General features: G+C 34.1%; 1 protein-coding gene across 1 annotated transcript in view; it reads left to right on the top strand.

Moving 5' to 3' along the window:
• Positions 1-4,625: 4,625 nt before the first annotated feature.
• LOC128555286 (FMRFamide receptor-like) overlaps positions 4,626-18,110 on the top strand; it is a 51,056-nt gene continuing 37,571 nt past the window's right edge. The window contains exons 1-2 of the mRNA XM_053537278.1: positions 4,626-5,885; positions 8,656-8,730. The gene's annotated coding sequence lies outside the window, so the exon portion shown is untranslated. The remainder of the gene's footprint in view (positions 5,886-8,655; positions 8,731-18,110) is intronic.

The following is an 18,110-nucleotide window of genomic DNA, read 5'->3' as shown; positions in this document are numbered from 1 at the left end:
TCATGTGTATTTTGTAACGTGTCCGACCGTTCGCCACATCTAGCATTTAAATCTCCAATAACTGACACTTTACCATATTCTTGATATTTTCTAATATTACTTTCTAACAATTCATAGAAACCAATTTCATGATTTAAATAATAAACAGAGTTACTAGGTGGTATATAAACAAAGCAAATATACAAGTCATCATCAAATCCTAAAAAGTTTTTACATAGTTTCACCCAAATAAACCCAGAACTGTCCGTCTCAAGTACTGAAATACCTCTATTTAGGCTGGCTGTCTTTATAAAATAAGCAAATTCCACCGTGCCCTATTGGATTTTTAACTCTCAGGTCTAGGTAAAGAAATAGATTTATATCCGTTTAGTGTAAAATTAACGGTACTTTTTGCCATGTTTCGCTTACAAATATGATGTCAAAATTTAGGACAAAATTTAAAAAGTCTTCATCATCTATACTTGAGTTTAATCCTTCAATATTCCATGAAACAATGCTTAAACTGTCACACTTTTCTCCACCCCCCTATGCTGCATTGTTACCCATATATTGAACATTGTTGATAAACAGCTTATCCCTGACTAGAACAGCTCGTTTGCCTTCTTTTCTGGCTTCATCACTGGAATGAGTTCATTGCGTCGATCCTTTATTTCCTGTGGGTACTGTTCCGACACGTTATAGTCTGTGAACTGTAATTTTACATGTTTTAGCGCACTTTTGATAAGCATTTTAGAGTCGGTGTCAAATTTCACTACAATTGGTCTAATTTTACCTGGAATATGCCTACCGATTCTATGTGCCCTGATAATACGAATTTTACATGCTGGGTTAGTAATGTGCAATACTTTCTCGCAGAAAGTAAACACCTTATTAGCACAATTTTCTATCAAAGGACTGGCACTATCAGTTCCTCTGGAATCGGAAACAGGCTCATCGTGAGCAATCTCGTGTACAGGTTGTACGCCGTCCTAGGGTTTACTCGATTCTACGGGTCTGGAATCCATGAGAGCTGACACAGCATCGGCTGATTTCCCAACAAGTGGGGATACAGGATCGAACGTGGGGCCTTCAGTAATACCAAAATAATAACAAGTTGTCCCTCATAGAACGACATTTCAAATCGATGATACTTTCCGTAAAGGATTCATTGTCTTTTTTTAATTTAATGTTTGTATCTGACAAGGACTTTACTTCAGCCTGCAGTTTAGAAATGTTTTGTTTATTTAACTCAGAGCAAGCGGTGACTTGATCGTATTGATCGCTCATGAAGGTTTGGATGCGCTCGATTGCGTTGATCTTTTGCTCCATGTTATTCAAACGGTCCGTTATCTTTTTGACATTGTCCTGAATTGAACTCAGTTGACCCAATTTACTGTCCATACTATCCAGTCTTTTAATAATACCCTGTAAAATATCTGTATCTATATTCTGCTGGGATGACTGAGGTAAAACGGGAGAAGTCATAGGATTCATGTTCATGTAATAATTTGGTGGTGAGTGCATACATGGCATCGTAGATGGTATCGGAGGCATCACGAAAGATTGGCCAGCTTGACCAGTTTGACCAATATTTGATGACTGAGAGTTGGTCACCATTTTCTTTTTCGGCTCTTTGTTCTCACTCGCAGGCGATATATTTTCCTTTTAACGTTTTCTGGTCATCAGATTTAATTAAAAGGTATACCGTTGACGTCACAAACCATTAAATATAAAATCCGTCCACAAATTAGTCCAATTTTCACAATATAAAGCATTACATTTTTATTTTAAAGTTTAAATTTTTATGACCGCCATATTCAAGCATGCGCACTTCGAACATAATGGCACAGTGCCTCTCACGCGCCATAATCATAATGGCCCCGGGTAACCGGAACGTCAGCGCGTCCTGACGTTGACGTCATGTAGCAACGTCATAATGGCGAGTGAAAAGGTGCTGAATCATTTTCAGATCGAATGTCAAATACTGATGCCATTGCTGATGAAAAAAGCAATACAAATAATGCTTTTAAGATTTTGGAAAATATGTGAACTGAAAATACATGTACCAAGAAAAATATGAAGCGAAGGAATACAATTAAAAGGTAAATACACGGCTGGTTGTGCCTTCTAGCCATAATGGCACACCTAGTTTCATAATGGCCCTCGGGACCTATGGATGTATCTTCATGAAAGTTTACACAAAAATAGGCCATTATTGGGCAATGATACAGGCGTGACTTACTTCAGGGCCACTGCTTTGGCATCAGAGTTATTGCCCTTTAATTATTTTAAAATCCAAAAATTCCCACATAACAAAGTAATCCATATATAGATCTTCATGCAATTTTACACAAATGCAGATCACTATAGGGTGGTGGTGCTTGCACATCAAGATTTCTTCATTAACTACAGAGATGTTGCCTTTTAATATTTCAAAAATTTAACCAATAGAATTGCAGAAATTATGTCTGCCATCTTAACTAATGGTTTGTATCGTGTATGATTGAAAACATTTTTGTAAGTCTTCTTAATCACACATTGTTAAACTAGCTTACAAATATTTATTGTGCTTGATCCAAGCTCCCAAGATGAATTCGTAAGTGCAAGTATTTCGTGCTGAAAATGTAACTAAACTGTCAAGCTCAGTCATGAAATGTGACTTTACGACTTAACGAGAGAAATTCATTGCATTTCTTTAGCTTTTTTTAGAGCGAAGAAACTAGAAAACATGTTTTAATCCGCCAATATGCATACATTGATGTTTATGAATAGTGTTTTTTACCCTGAGTCATATCCCCATTCTGATTGAAAAGAAAAACGAGCCCGTCTGGCATGTTGTGTAAACAGACAAGCAAATGTTGCATTGCTCTGATAACAGTTTTTCAATTGATAGGATCTTAGCTGTTAAATTATCTATACCGCAAAATATTTATGCAATCAAAGTATTTTTGTAACATTTGTTTTAATTCAAATGCTTACATTTTATACCTTTTATAAATGATAATTTCACCTTATCTGTCAGTATAAATAAATAAACATTATCTTTTTTAAATATATGTTTAACAGTCTGAAAAAGAAATATGAAAATATAATTTTCGCACGTTTTTTTTAACTGAAGGAAAATTGTCCGAGGTGAAATATTTGAACAAAAATGGAGACAACGCCGCTAAACTTTATTATAGGAAAAGGAGACCTGAGGTATGTATTATCTCCTGCAAACCATGCACTTTTAAATCTAGCCAAAACATGCATGAATAATTACTACGGTGGTCAGTGATTTGAAAAGAAAATTATGTAAGCATCAATCCAATAAATCACCTGAGGAAAGTGTGACACTTTTCGTACTGAAATTGTTCAGAGTTTAGTTTATTCTTTTATTAGTGCCTCATCTGTATACATCATATACATACAACACAAACAATTTAACATTAAACAGTATATAGCCGCTCTATACAAAGCTACAAGAGACAATATATACATAAAACCTTTCATTCAGTTTTACATATTACCACATACATGTATATAAAAATTACGTAGAATTAAAATACACATAAATACAGTATAAGACATCAAGAGACATTGAGCTTTATGTGTATAATTTCAGGACCACAAACTTGAATTTATTTATTTATTTATTTTGTTGGGTTTAACGCCGCACCGACACAATTATAGGTCATAAAGCGACTTTCAAGCTTTGATCACGAGCGGGCACCTGGGTAGAACCACCGATCTTCCGTAAGCCAGCTGGATGGCTTCCTAACATGAAGAATTCAACGCCCCGAGTGAGGCTTGAACCCACATCGATGAGGAGCAACTGATTTGAAGTCAGTAACCTTAACCGCTCGGCCAAGCAGCCTCAATCCCCCCCCCCCCCCCCCACCCTCCCACACCCACACACACACACGCAAACTTCAGAGCTCAAATAGAGGGTTTATGACATGTCAATGACCCAAAATTCAAAATTAATATTTGTGTCAAATGACGACGCAGCAATAACCCCATAAATTTTGGATTTTTTGTATTTCTAACAAAAGCTGTCCGTAATACAGCACGCTCGACTTTTCTCAATGCTTCACTCTGAATTAGGGTTTTGCCAGTAAAAGGGGCTTAACACAATAAAATATATGTTTGACTTTATCAAAGACTTTAACCTGAAAATATCTAAGTTAAAAGAGGGCATAACTCTGTCAAAATTCAAATCAGAGTTATGGGGATTGTGTCTTTTAGTGTAGACTTGGATAAAAATAACTACTTTAAGTTTCAAGTCAAAAGCCTTGATAGTAACAGAAATATTTGACTTTGACATCGATCTGCGAAATATATCATATTAAATATTGTTGTCGAGAAATATGTTATCAAGTTTATGCTTCCTCGCAATATAACGGTTATGAAAGAAAAACCGTATACCGCCACTCCGAAGCAGTTTAAATCCAAAATAGAAAAAATGTTTTATTGAACGAATATAATATAGATCTAGTAAAAACCTACGTCAAACAGTTAACAAAATTCAATTTATCAAATATTTCCAAACGTGGATCTCTGATCAACATTTAAAGATTGATGGGAAAAGCAGATTATGTTTCTTGAAGCTGAAAACAGGTTTTAACTACTTAATATGATCTTATCCATTGATCAGTGCACTTGTTTATAGTAGGACTACATCAGTCGCAAAAAGAACGAGTTATATCATGCTTTCTGTTGTTTAAGTTTTTGTGTTTCTCGGTTAGAACTGAGGATTCATATGTTTTGTTTAATATTGGTCATATTTGAATGCTTTGCCACTTAAATTCATCTGAAGGAATCCAGAATATACTTTTGCAATGAAAATATAAGTAAAGTAAAAGTAAGATGTTTGTTTATTATATTGTCACATTCTACTGAAAGGACCAGCCAAGTTGGCTTATGAGACACCTACATACATTGAACAGCATTATTTCCCGATTCCTATTTTTTAATGCCAGGCACTAGGCAGGTAGGCAGTTGGTACCCATTATTTAACTAGCTGGAGGCTCACTAACCGGTCTTTCTTTAGTAAAGGACCCGCCTCTGACAGGGCTCGAACCTTCGACAACCCGATTGCGGGGCAGATGCCTTATCCATTAGGCCACAGCAGGCCTTCATTGTGATCATAATTTAGCCGACATAGGAGTATGTTAAAATTTATCATAAAAATCGCTATGTAGTTAAAGTTTGGGATGTTTTTGTAAATAACCTTGAAAACGATTGCCCTCATATTTAGACAGATGGAGATAACTGTATAGATGTGCATGATCATTCTGCATGCTCGTCTTTCAGATGTCATTAATGTATTAATCAATATTTACAAACGTTTAACAAATGGGAAAATGATAAACTTTTATTCGTAAGGGTAATTGACAGGTTTAAATCACGTTATTAATCTTGATTTGATTTCCTTATTTACTGCTATCATCATTTCTTATTGAAAAGCAGCTGCAACTTAGAAATTATATAGAGTGTTTGATAATACTAGAAATGAAATTAACTTTATAGGATATCGGCTGCGCATTCTGTGCAGTATAAAGGTAGGCACGTGTTGGTTTACTTGATCAAAGTAAAGACATCCTTTATCGTGGCGATATTAAACTACTCCATGTGGTATATCGCAATTCTTTTAATGTCACATGTTATCAAAACCTTTATTTACTGCAAATGTGTTAAATTTTATAGGAATACGTGTTCTGAAAGTTTTGTTGGAAATTATCAAATGTGTATGTACGAGCATGTGACTACGGATTTAATTGATAGTTGAACATACTGGAATAACAATAACAGTAAAATGTAAATACTACAAAATAGAAGTAATCTTACTAATGCATATATCAATATTAACCTGTGAATGATTGGGTGAATTTTGCACATTCTGCTCTTAAGTGCGAGACATGCTGGTAGGTTTGTATGCGATTACAGTATGTTTTATTCTAAAACATAATGATTTATGCCGTAACATGATTTTCTGTGGAGGTATTGGCTGTTTACATGAAAAATAATGTTTTGTAAGTTCTTGACCTATATGCTTGATGAATTTGTCAACAAATTTTTCCCAAAGTACACTGATCAACATTGCATAAAACGAGCATACTTCTATTAAAACTTGCGCGATCTGATCAGTGAAAAGTAGCCTCTCTGCTATGATATGTAAACAGTAAATATTAGGCTCAAAGTGCCTTATTCTCGCCAAAGGGTTTCTTAACTTTTTTTTAAATGTAAATATTCTTTAGCCTGACCATGTAAATGTGAAAAACTACTCAACAGATGTATTACCTTTTAAGCCTAGCCAAAACAAACATTTGATATTTTAACGCTAAATGTCGTGCAAGCTAAATTAATATCATTCTATTAAAAGTTATCACCAATGAAAATATGACAAAACTGCAGAAATCAGCAACGATCTGTCCAAGATATCAGAAAATATATTTGTATCTCTGTATCAAACGGACAAATATTATATGGAAGAAAAGGTACATAATCTTTACTTGTGTTTGATGTATTGTGGCAAAATGATAAATAATGTTGTGACCGACATAAAAAAGCACACAACAAATTGGAAATAAAACGTTTTTTTTTAATATCTACTTTGTTGGGTTTTTTTTTAATCTGAGAAAAAACAGATGTTTTCGGAATGCAGTTTTATGAGAATGAATAAGAATGTTCAAATAAATTATCCAAAGCAAAAACTTAATTTCATTCCTTCCGAAAGCAAACGATAATGATAATGCCAGAGCGATGACATAATTTAGCGCATACATGTAACTGCTTGCTGTTGAACACTGCTGCAATAATAAAATGTGCTCTAACTTCTTTTTATCAAGAATCACGCAATATTAATGTATAAATTAACGTCTTGTTACTCCTTAAATTGTTTGCAATAAGGTTTTATCATTGGCAGTGTGTATTTTCAGTTATGAATAGTAGACAAGGCAGCGTAGTTAAAACAGCGCGTCAATAATTTAACACATTATGAAAGATCTGCAAAGATGAACAACGAATGTTTTAAATTTTAAAAAGAAGTTGTGGTAGCGTTTATAGTGCATATTATTTTTCTTAAACAAAAGTATTTGATTTGTATTATTCTTAATGATTGTGTCTCAGCATTCTAAACGTTATCAAAGATTAAGTGTTAAAAGGCCTATCGTAAATTAAACAAGGACATGATTCAAACTATATACTGCAAAAAGTGCAATAGCCTTATTCATTAAGTTTTTACCTGAAAACGTTGCTTGGACGCTAAAATGACAATTAAGATTTCTTGTAATAATTGACAACAACGAAGCAGAAAATATTATTAGAAAATGAAAAGATTAACCCCAATTATTACATCTGAATAAAGGATTGGATTTCCAGCAGCAAGTCTAAGACTTATCATGCACGTGAAAGAGTTGAACTTCAAAGTCAATTTAACGTATGGGGATGATAACATTCAAGATGATGGGGTTGACCACTTGTTACAGCTAATGTTTGTATTCTGGGGCATCATTATTCCAATCATCGGCGTAATTGGAATTGTAGGGAAAATTTTGAACCGCAGTTGTTTTATTCCGACGAGAAATGAGATCAACAACAGTCTATTTCTTGAGAACTTTGCTAATAACGGATACTGGAATAATTGTTGGTGCAAACATGGGAGTATCAGTAATTTCAATCACACAGTTGGATTTTAAAGAAGTGTTATTTAATGATGTGATTTACCCACATATTTTTACACCAATAAATTACTTTGTGATGGCTCTTCAAACGTCGAATGTTTGACAACTGATGCTGTGACCGTAGAACGTTATATCGCCATTTGTTTACCGTTCAAATCAATAGATATTGTAATGTAATTTCAAAAGGGTGCTAGGCTATTGTTTTAAAAGACTAAATTATTCAATGTCTTGGATATATTCAAAATTAGTTAAAGGCTTTCACCGGAAACTCTTGACCTTTTAAAATTGTTGGAATATAAAACTGACAAGTTATCGTAGCTCTGGGCAGGTTAAGACATAACACCAGGAAAACTACATCTTAATTTGGTAATCAACAGTCTGGCCGGTGCATATAAAAGGTCTATGTACTAGACATTCGGGGAGGCAAGGCGGCAGAGCCACCAACCGTGGTTCTGCCAACGTAAGTCAAAATACCATTATGCCTCGTTAGGTTACCTTCCAAATATGTAGATTTCATGAAAGACAACTCAAACATAATTAGTTCTTAACATTTTACAGTAGCTAAATATTATTTGAAAGATGGACACTGAGACAATAAAACTACTTGTATTAAAAGACTTTCTTTAACTACCTAAAATTAAATAAACATCAGAAATTAACTATTGTGTCTTCAATCTTATATATGTGTGTGGAAGTTCTACCACAGGTTTTACAAGTCTGGTAACACTGGTGCCATATGGCTTTTAGAGACCATTACGCTACAATATATTTAATAGAAGTAACGCTTATATTATAATTGGTATCATAACATTGTTTTCGGCCTTTTATAACATTCCAAGATGTTTCGCTACAGGATTTACTACATGTGGTGATCGTTGTTATATGGTCATAACTACAGATTTTGGCAAAACCAATTTTTATACAACTGTTTATAGTGAATGACTGTACACAATTCTTATCTATGTTATTCCTCTACTAATTTTAGGGGTTTTAAATACTCTTCTTATTACAGAACTGATGCGCATGCGTAAAAGAAGAAGTGGATTAGTGGCACAATTTCATTTTCTAGACGCCGAATTTTTAATGTGTAAGTAACACTTTACTTGTGTTGAATTCGTCAGTGAATTGTATTACATATACCGCGGTTGGACGGAAATTTAGAACGCTTCTTTTGAAAATGCTTAAAAGCGTTTTTGTGGTCCTGGAGATTCCTCGAATACAGACAGAGAACTAACTACATTAACAACAATAAAAGACACATATGGAACGCGCGTAACAACTGATGAACTAACTGCTTTAAAAAACAATGATTTATAGTTTTATGTTGGGTACAAGAAACAATAAATATACATGTAATATACATGATTGAAAAACTTCCCCTCTCCATTTGATCATAAATTACGTATCCAAATGTCTTTCATTATTTATACCGTCTGTTTATTCCGAATTATTGCGTCGTTCCTAAAATTGCTGAATGTCGCTATATTAGGCCCAGAGTGTAGTTTGAACACGAACCAAAATATGCCTGTAATTTATCATGGAGTAATAATACGTATATTCTACTAATATATCATATTCCAGCTTGAATTGTCCCGCTGAGCAGATCATATACAATTTATGATTGCAGATTCCAGATCTTACTGTTTGGTCTTAAGCGGTTTTAATTGATATTACATTTTCGCAATGGCCAGAACCCGCAGCCAAACACATTTTATGATATAATTGCATGAAAGCGTCATAGGCGACAAAACAGATTCATTAAAAATTCAAGGCGTGAAGGACTTTAAAACGCCCCATCTTTGCGTTTGAAAGATTTGATCCAGGAATATTTACGAAATGGGATATAAATATGGTAATGTGTCTGTGCTAAACGCAGCGTGTTTACCGCTCATAGAACTTATATTCGGGTAGGTTATATTAGAATATATAGAAATTCCGTTGTCGTCACCGAAAAAGAATATCCGTTTAAGTCGTGATAAACATATTGACCACTTTGTGGAATGATAAAGGGATGAATTGATTTTTATGTTGTAATATGCCAACGAAGGTGATGTTGACGAAATGTAAAATGCTCACATGGTGTTGCCAAACGCGGAACCCTACAGCCACAGCCTGTCCAGTATTATTTCAGTGGCTTTCCAATACCGATATAACTGGATAGTATTTCAAGCAAAGAATCTGAGAAACGCCTACTTTTGAGAAAAAATAAATGTCAATAATGATTTTAATGAATAGATCTTTAATTTGATAAAGTAGGGAAATTTTGAAAGAAATTTTGTTCGACTTCAACATGTAATAGCATTTAATTTTTATAAATGCGCTATGTGAATTTTGTATAACGTGAATTACAGCACGAGCTACACGTACAAATGCTCAGCGGTCACGCTTTTGGTATCACAAAAGTAAGCATATGGGATAAGATTTAATATCAATAAAATTATTAAGTGATTATAAAAATGAAATAATTTCTATACATGGATGAAGCGTTTCTTTAAAGTCCTCGAGTGTATGAGATAGCAATGAAATGAGTATAAATCTAGAAAAATTACGAACTCGTTAAAAACAGGTTAGTTGCTTTCTCAATAAAATCATGTTTATTTTAAAGATGAATATTTTGTAAACTGGGTGTACTTTGCAACCGAAAACATACATTCAGTGTTCAAGAAATGGTTATCAGGTAAATTAAGAAAAATCAACGAAAATCACGCTTAAGGAGTAGGTGAAATTAAAATAAGTTACATGCTGACGTAAGAAATGCATTTAACAAATTGTGTTGTTTTTTTTTCGGGGCGGGGGGGGGCTTAATAAGCAAATAACTAATATATTTGGCATTTTAGGATTAAATTGACGTAAACAATATGCTCGTATTTGATATCAATATCCAACAGTACTTTTTGACTTTGCACGCACTGTTTGGCTTTAAATGTAACTAATTCACACTAAGAATTATCAAAATATAATAAGCACAGTTACATTAGGGGACGACAGAAATAAGAACAAATAATTTTGATTGGAGACATCCATGAACGTTGTTCACATGTCTTACAACCAGGAAAATGATATCATAGATATGTCTGAAAGATGTTGTTGATATTCTCTATATCTAGGTATCATACCAAATTTCAAAAACACACGCGTGAGAGTTTCTGAGGAAATCAGAATATACTGGAGTAGAGCACGAATATGCGATTGTTTAAACGATTAATCTTATTATTTTTTTATCATTGATCCCGTTGTTGTTGTTGTTCTTCTTCTTCTTATTTGTTTGAACCTGTGATACGATGGCTGCACACAAGGTTAAAATTGGTCGTAGCTGAGGACAGACTCTTCAGCACAAGGTTAATATTGGTCTTCCTTTCTTGCAGCATGAATTACGTGCGCTTTCTCCAAGTTTAACAACACAATCAAATAGGATATATAGAAAATAAATTCGTATTTTGACATCCAACATTCTCACTTGTAATGTCCAAACAGCTTGGTCAGGATGGAATATACATTTTGTCTGTTTACAGACAGGCTTTGTTGCCTACATTTTGCTTTTATCTAATATACAGACAGACAGTCAATACTATTAAGCAAACAGTAATTAGGTAATTACTGTGCACGTAAGAAGTGCATTTTACAAGCTATTTGGAAGAAAGGGGCACGTGACATTCATTTGCATGTTTGATCTAATTTAAGCTGTGCTGATAAAGATGTGCACAGTTTCATTTCCAGCAAGGGATGACATCAATCAAGTTTAAGATTTCTGGATATGTAAAGAGTTTTCCGGATATGCTTTGACACGAACACGATGCTTTCTATATGAGTGATGATATGAATGAATTATTATTGTTTCTGAAATATTTTAGAAAGTTAAATATCAAATAAACGTTTATAGAAATGTAAAGGGCCGTCTCAAAATTTAACTACCAAGCGATTTGTTTCATAATTTGTCGCATACCCTTATGTCGGCTAAATCAGAAACACGCTGAAATGTATATTTTATTTTAGCAAAATATATATATATGCGTTTCAGCCATCGTGTTATATTATTTTTGAAAAACAAATATAGGTAAAGGTAAAGGCCGTGCTTATTATAGTGTCATCCCTAATGAAAGGGCTAGCCAAATTGGCTTATGAGACACCTTTATTGTGCGTACCTCCTACCACTATGCTAGGCGCCAGGCGGATAGAAATCGGCAACCATTCATTTAACAAGCTCGCGGCTCGGCTCACGAACCGGCCTTTTCGGAATATATGTATGCGTTTCAGCGTGATCTTAATTAAGCCGGCAGAGATCTTATTAAGTTCAAATAAATTCTTTGGAAAAAAATGAACAACCTAGATGATAGGAAAAGAAATGTATGACAACGCAATTCATAACATCCATACCACTGATAGATTTTATGTATAACAATATTACAGAGATTGATTACAACAAAGTAATTGAACAGTAATTTGTCATTTGTGTAATCCGTCTTTGTCCTATAAAGGAACTTGTCAGGACAAATCACAATAACTAATTTTGACAAAATGTTATGCATAACTTTTAAAGCTATTTGTTTCTATGTGTTGTCTATTAATATTTACTGAAATATAGTTTCATGCATTCCTTTCCTTCCAAGCAGCACGTACACATGATTAAATCAAATGAAAAAATTAAGATAGTGGCCTCTTACATGAGGACCGAACCATTGAATAAGAATAGTGCATCATAGATACGTAAATAGCACTAACCAAGCATTTTTCAATTCTTTATTAAATATTCGAACTTTCTTACTAGAGTGCCGTGGTCAGGTCAAATTCCGACAGAATCAGTGCAGCAATATTAAATGTCTATGTGTTGGGTTTGTCTAAAGAAATAGTTTGATGATGATTTTTAGTTAGCGACAGTTATGATAGGGAATATATTTCCCAAACTGAAGCTTTATTTAAGTGCGAAAAGGAACAATTGATGATAAATATATCTAAAACACTCAAGCTACGAAAGATAATTCGTTGCTCATTATTTCGATCATATTTGTACTAGTGTCCTACATCAATCTTGATTCTTTACTTTAAAAGCGTGTAAGTGCAGGAAAGATGCATACATTTCTCGTAAACTTTTTTAATAAAGTCTATCAATCCAGTATTTGCCTGTGATATACAATTATTACAAAAACATTTCACAAATCATTTGACAGTAGCAAATATATCATAAACAAGTAAACAATTTTACAGATGCTATAAATAAAGAAAAAGTAGTGTTGAAAATATTGCGATGCATTCGATCGCACTCGAATATGATGGTATCAATATATGAGCCGTGCCATGAGAAAACCAACATAGTGGGTATGCGACCAGCATGGATCCTGACCAGCCTGCGCACCCGCGCAGTCTGGTCAGGCTCCATGCTGTTCGCTAACAGTTTCTCCAATTCCAATAGGCTTTAAAAGCGAACAGCATGGATCCTGACTAGACACATATGGCACGGCTCATATCTGCAGCATAAAACACTACATTAAAAACGAAGCCAGAATGACACAGTTTATAGTTTTTATAGTGCTTATTTTAAACTTTTACTTTTACTTTCACGTTTGTATCATTTAAAGATGATTTAACTAAAGATAAATAACGACGCATTAAAATCCTTAAGGTATTTAAGTCATAAAATGTAATTGGTACCCTTTCGCCGTGTATTGAATTACAAGATAATTGCAACATATACTTTAAAGCACTTCATGTATTGTTCACTCATTCAAATGTCAAAACATTGGACTGGCTGAGTGAATGAGTGACATGTTATATTGCAATTCTATTATTTTTACGACACTAAGACAAATACTTTTTGGGAGACAGGCAACATAATCTTCTATGCCCTTGAATGCGTATCTTTGACTAAGTCAAGGATCATAACTCTGGTGTGGCTGAGTGAAATCTCAACAAAACCCTAGGTGCACAACCGCACATGCTGAATAATATTTCATAATTCTAGGACTAATATGTGATGTAGCTTATATGCCTTTTTATGCATATTTTGTCTACGTCAAAGGCCAAAGCTCTGGTTTGGCTGTGTGTAATCCTAATTAAAACACAAGGTGCACACTTTCACATGCTAACTGACAATTCTGTGAGGTTTGATGACTTTGGATCAAATACTTCAGACCATTGATGGACAGGCGGACGGACGGAGGAATAGACGTTCGGACGGACACGGGCAGTTCTAAGTTCCCAAATAATGGTTTGGGATATAAAATGTGGATAATGTTGCAGGTTCGGATTGATTGAATCTGTTCCTGAATGGCAGTGGAAATGCATGCTACACAAAACAATTACAGTCGACATGTCAAAGTATACCTCTTGAATGAGGGTTTGCTTAAGCGGTCCGAACAAACGTTTAGTACAGCAATGGAATTGAATTCCTTAGCACAAGGACTTGTCTTGACCTGGCAAGTATTGAATGTTCCATCCCTTTAATAACAATGTTTTACATAATGCCAAGCACTCGACATATATATGTCACTGTAGCTTGGAAGAGATGCACAAGAAAGATATGGTTGCTATATAAGAAGCAAAAATGTCAATTTATCGATCTAATGATTAGCAAATGACATAAGTGTCAGACAACAACCAATTCTTAGACATTCTGTTACAATGGAGTTGATATAACCAAATCATATTTTTGTATAATGTACCATCGGTTGATGTCTGTCATGTTCCTGTTTTTAGCTTGATTGACATCGCTCATGATTGTGCTTTTCACATTATTTCGTGTTTCATTTTTAATCTCTAAGATTGCGCTACGTGATATACCATTTTTGTGTTTCGAAAAGATAAATGTCTTGACCATAGAACAGAACGGTAATTCAGATTCAATGCCATTTGAATTAGTATTAGTATGTACAGCAGAAGGCAGAACATCATGGAAAGTAAGTCACGAGAAAAGAGCAAATGATGCTGTGTACTGATAAAACAAGGACAAAGTGACAAAGTCTTGTAGAAAAATGCCACCGCATAGCATTCCACACGGAACACGGACAAGTGTAAAATGACGTTCTTTAGAAAGGAAAACAAATACATTATGACAATTGGAAGTGCCGGTGATCGATAACGACAATAAAACTCTCATTATGAAAGGATCATTTATTCTTAATTAGAACATTTCAGCCAAGGGAATCACGCAATGCTGCTATAAGTTCTAAACCTTTTTTGCTGCAGTCTTATCGGCTATCATTAATGAAGAAGATACTAATATACCTGTATATTACAACGTTTATCAATGACTTTCAGCGTAACAGTCCAGCGTTTTGAGGTGAATCAGCTTATTCCATGCCCTTTTTTACAGTAGTGCGATTACATTTTTTGTGTAAATGTATATTGTACTTTTTAACAGTTTGTAGTAAGGTCGTTTCATGCATGCTTTTCTTTGCTTCGTCTAATGTCTTTACTTTGTCGAACAGCATACGTGTATAATATTGTAAATTTTATTCACAAGTTCGTAATGTCACATTCGCATAACTGAATGGCGAAATAGGAAAATTGCAAAATAAATACATACGTACGTAAATACAATGTATGAATAAACATATTTCCATCTCTATAACAGATATCTAAACTTTAATCCTAGGACTGTCATGGTCTTATGTTAAGTGTTTATTGACTAGGTTTGTTCTACAGAAATGATGAAAAGATCATTCTTGGTTATTGTCAGCCTTGCTAGACAACGTTTATCAAATTAAGCTTCACTGTATTGCTGAAGAAAGACAAAACTGCTTAAAGGTGATCAATCACATCTGAGCAACATTTTATGACCTTTTTCAGTTTTCATAAATTCCGTCAGAGATTTATTTAAAAAATCTCAAGACCGCTTACCTAGAATTAGATACGTATAGCAAATGTATATATTATTACCTTTTATGAAAATTTGCAGATACCTCGTATTTAATAATGGACTATTTCTTTTGATTTCAATATACTTCCTAGTTTTACATTTGAATTTGAAAGATATTGGGGTATTTCAGCTACCTGAAACAAGATGCAAGTTTTAAAACAGCATATTTCTTAGATATCCGTCTATTTCCAATTTATCTTGTCTGTGCATCCAAGATAGGCAGGAGATAATAAAAATTTTGAAAACTTACATTTCTTATTAATTTAAGCAAGTATATGTGTCTCAATGCAAATGTTTGATAAGTTAAATACAATAGTCTTTGTATTCTTGTCATTCCTTCAGCAAAGTATGTTTATCAAATTCATAATCATACTAAAATAACGCTATTTTGGTAGGGTAACCAGGATTGGAAAATCATATTTTAAAAATATTTCCAGTGAAAATCCAACATGTATTGGTACTGTTTAGGTTTTCAGCTTGAACATTTCGGTTTGGTTGATTTCAATACTCCCGCTTTCATAGTTTTGATATTGTCTAATCACCTTTCGATATGATGCTTGCTTTTTAATTTTGTCTTCTGGCACTTTCTAAGATATGCAGACTCCATAACCTAAGATCTTCCTCTCTTAATTGAAGTTTGTTTAGTTCTGCCCATTATTTTCTCAATTTGAGCAAGCCCATTATTATAACTGGAGACAATAGGGCGCTTTCCATGGAACTGAAATTGTATTTGGTACTTAAAACGTGTAAATGATGAGTTCTGCTCAACCCGGTGCAAGAAGGCGTGGACGGTAGCGTACATTACCACTGCAATCCATGAACTGTCTCAGTCAAACCGAGCCTGCAAAATGTTCATTTTTGGACAACCTGTGGAATTTCTTATTTTTGTATTTTAAAACTAAGTGCACCAGTGGTATATTAAATAGCTTTCAAGTCGTGTTTAGTAGTGGACCAGTAATAGCAATCTTCATACATATTCTGTACGAATTACATTTCTGCATCCATCTGTTTAACGGGAAAAAATATTCAAGATAAAGTACTTTTACGTCCGAAGAATAACCAGTTGGTTGACGAGAGTACGGAATCATACGGAAATTTCCTAATATCATTACGGGTCAATTACCGTAAACCATATATGAACGATTTCAATAGTGGAAGGCACCATGTTGTTATAAACGAAAAAGATAAGATGTCAGCAAGTTTGCGTTACCGCCGCTACCATAGAAAGTACTGTACTAGTGCCCGTTTCTTTTGGAATTGAACATATTGTGAAAGCGTTTGATTTGTATTGTTATTTTCACCTGAAATGTCAGCAGTGAAATGTTTTAATTGCTACATGTGTAACCATAACACTGTTACAAATTTAAAGTTACTTTATTTAATTAGATACTTCTTTACATCATTTCATCAGTCTCTAAATGATAATGTAGATTAGTGAACCAATAACTCCTTAAACGTGTAATCCAGTAAACTGGTAAACGTACAATCTCGTAAACATGAGATCTCGACCTGAAACATGTAAATAAACTACTGGCTAGAAATGAGTCAGAACAATAACTATCAATATCATTATATATAATACATATATTATGTCTTTGTCAGCCTAAACGGACAATATTGAATCCAGCTCTTTTTATAATGTTCAACAAATCATTTCAAACAAAGTTCATGATGCGTACATGTACAACATACATTTACTGTGTATTATGGACAGTGTACTGGTTCACTGAATAATAATATTACAACTATTTACATAATAAAGTATTCTAAGAAATCATTATACAATGAATAAAAGAAATAGTTCCGTCTTATATTCCGGGTTCACCAGTGCTGCTCAAATGCCTTTTTTACATGAATGACTAATCAAAAATACAATAGTTATTACAATAACAGCATCTCAATAGATATAATTATTTACCTTCATCCAAGAGATGAATGTCTCCACTTTACCACACTGGCTCACTCATTCGTGGCAGTACTGTGCTGGTTAGTAAGACCTGAAACACAGAGGGCCAACCACCATTATAGACATGCAAATTAGAGTAATTAGATGTAGAGAGCGGCAATGCAAACCGAGTGACAGAATATGGACTCCAAACCCGAACGCGGAAACCAATGACAACTTGAATACTGAACAACATAAAAACCGTACAACAGCAATAATTACAGGAAACTGACAAAGCAATACATTCTAAAATAATAGATACATACTTCTAAATGCTGCACAACATCTCTAATATTGTCTAAGGCCCCAGGATGGAACAACAGGGCTCCCTACAGAAAACAGTCCTGCCCCTTTCACTATCAATCGTACAGTCAGCTGATCCATTAAACTCCCGCTACACTAGCAAAAATTACTACGCTGAACCCTAAACGACCAATCACTACTTGTTTTGTGCACAATTTTAACCTTTAACCTCTGCAGTACTACTAAATACTGTATGATTACGCTGTAAAAAATAACACAATCAAATTCGGTGTAGCGTGAAACCTGTAAATCATATTATTGACATTTTAGGTTAGAAGCTACTAAAATTCAACCCTGCTACATTCTCCCCCTCTCTGGAAAATGATGTCTCATCATTTTGAAAACTTTATACAAAATTAAAGGTTAT

Source organism: Mercenaria mercenaria, chromosome 2, assembly GCF_021730395.1.
Source record: "Mercenaria mercenaria strain notata chromosome 2, MADL_Memer_1, whole genome shotgun sequence".
Taxonomy (NCBI): domain Eukaryota; kingdom Metazoa; phylum Mollusca; class Bivalvia; order Venerida; family Veneridae; genus Mercenaria; species Mercenaria mercenaria.
The sequence above is the reverse complement of the archived record's forward strand: the minus strand, read 5'-3'. Positions and strand labels throughout refer to the sequence as shown.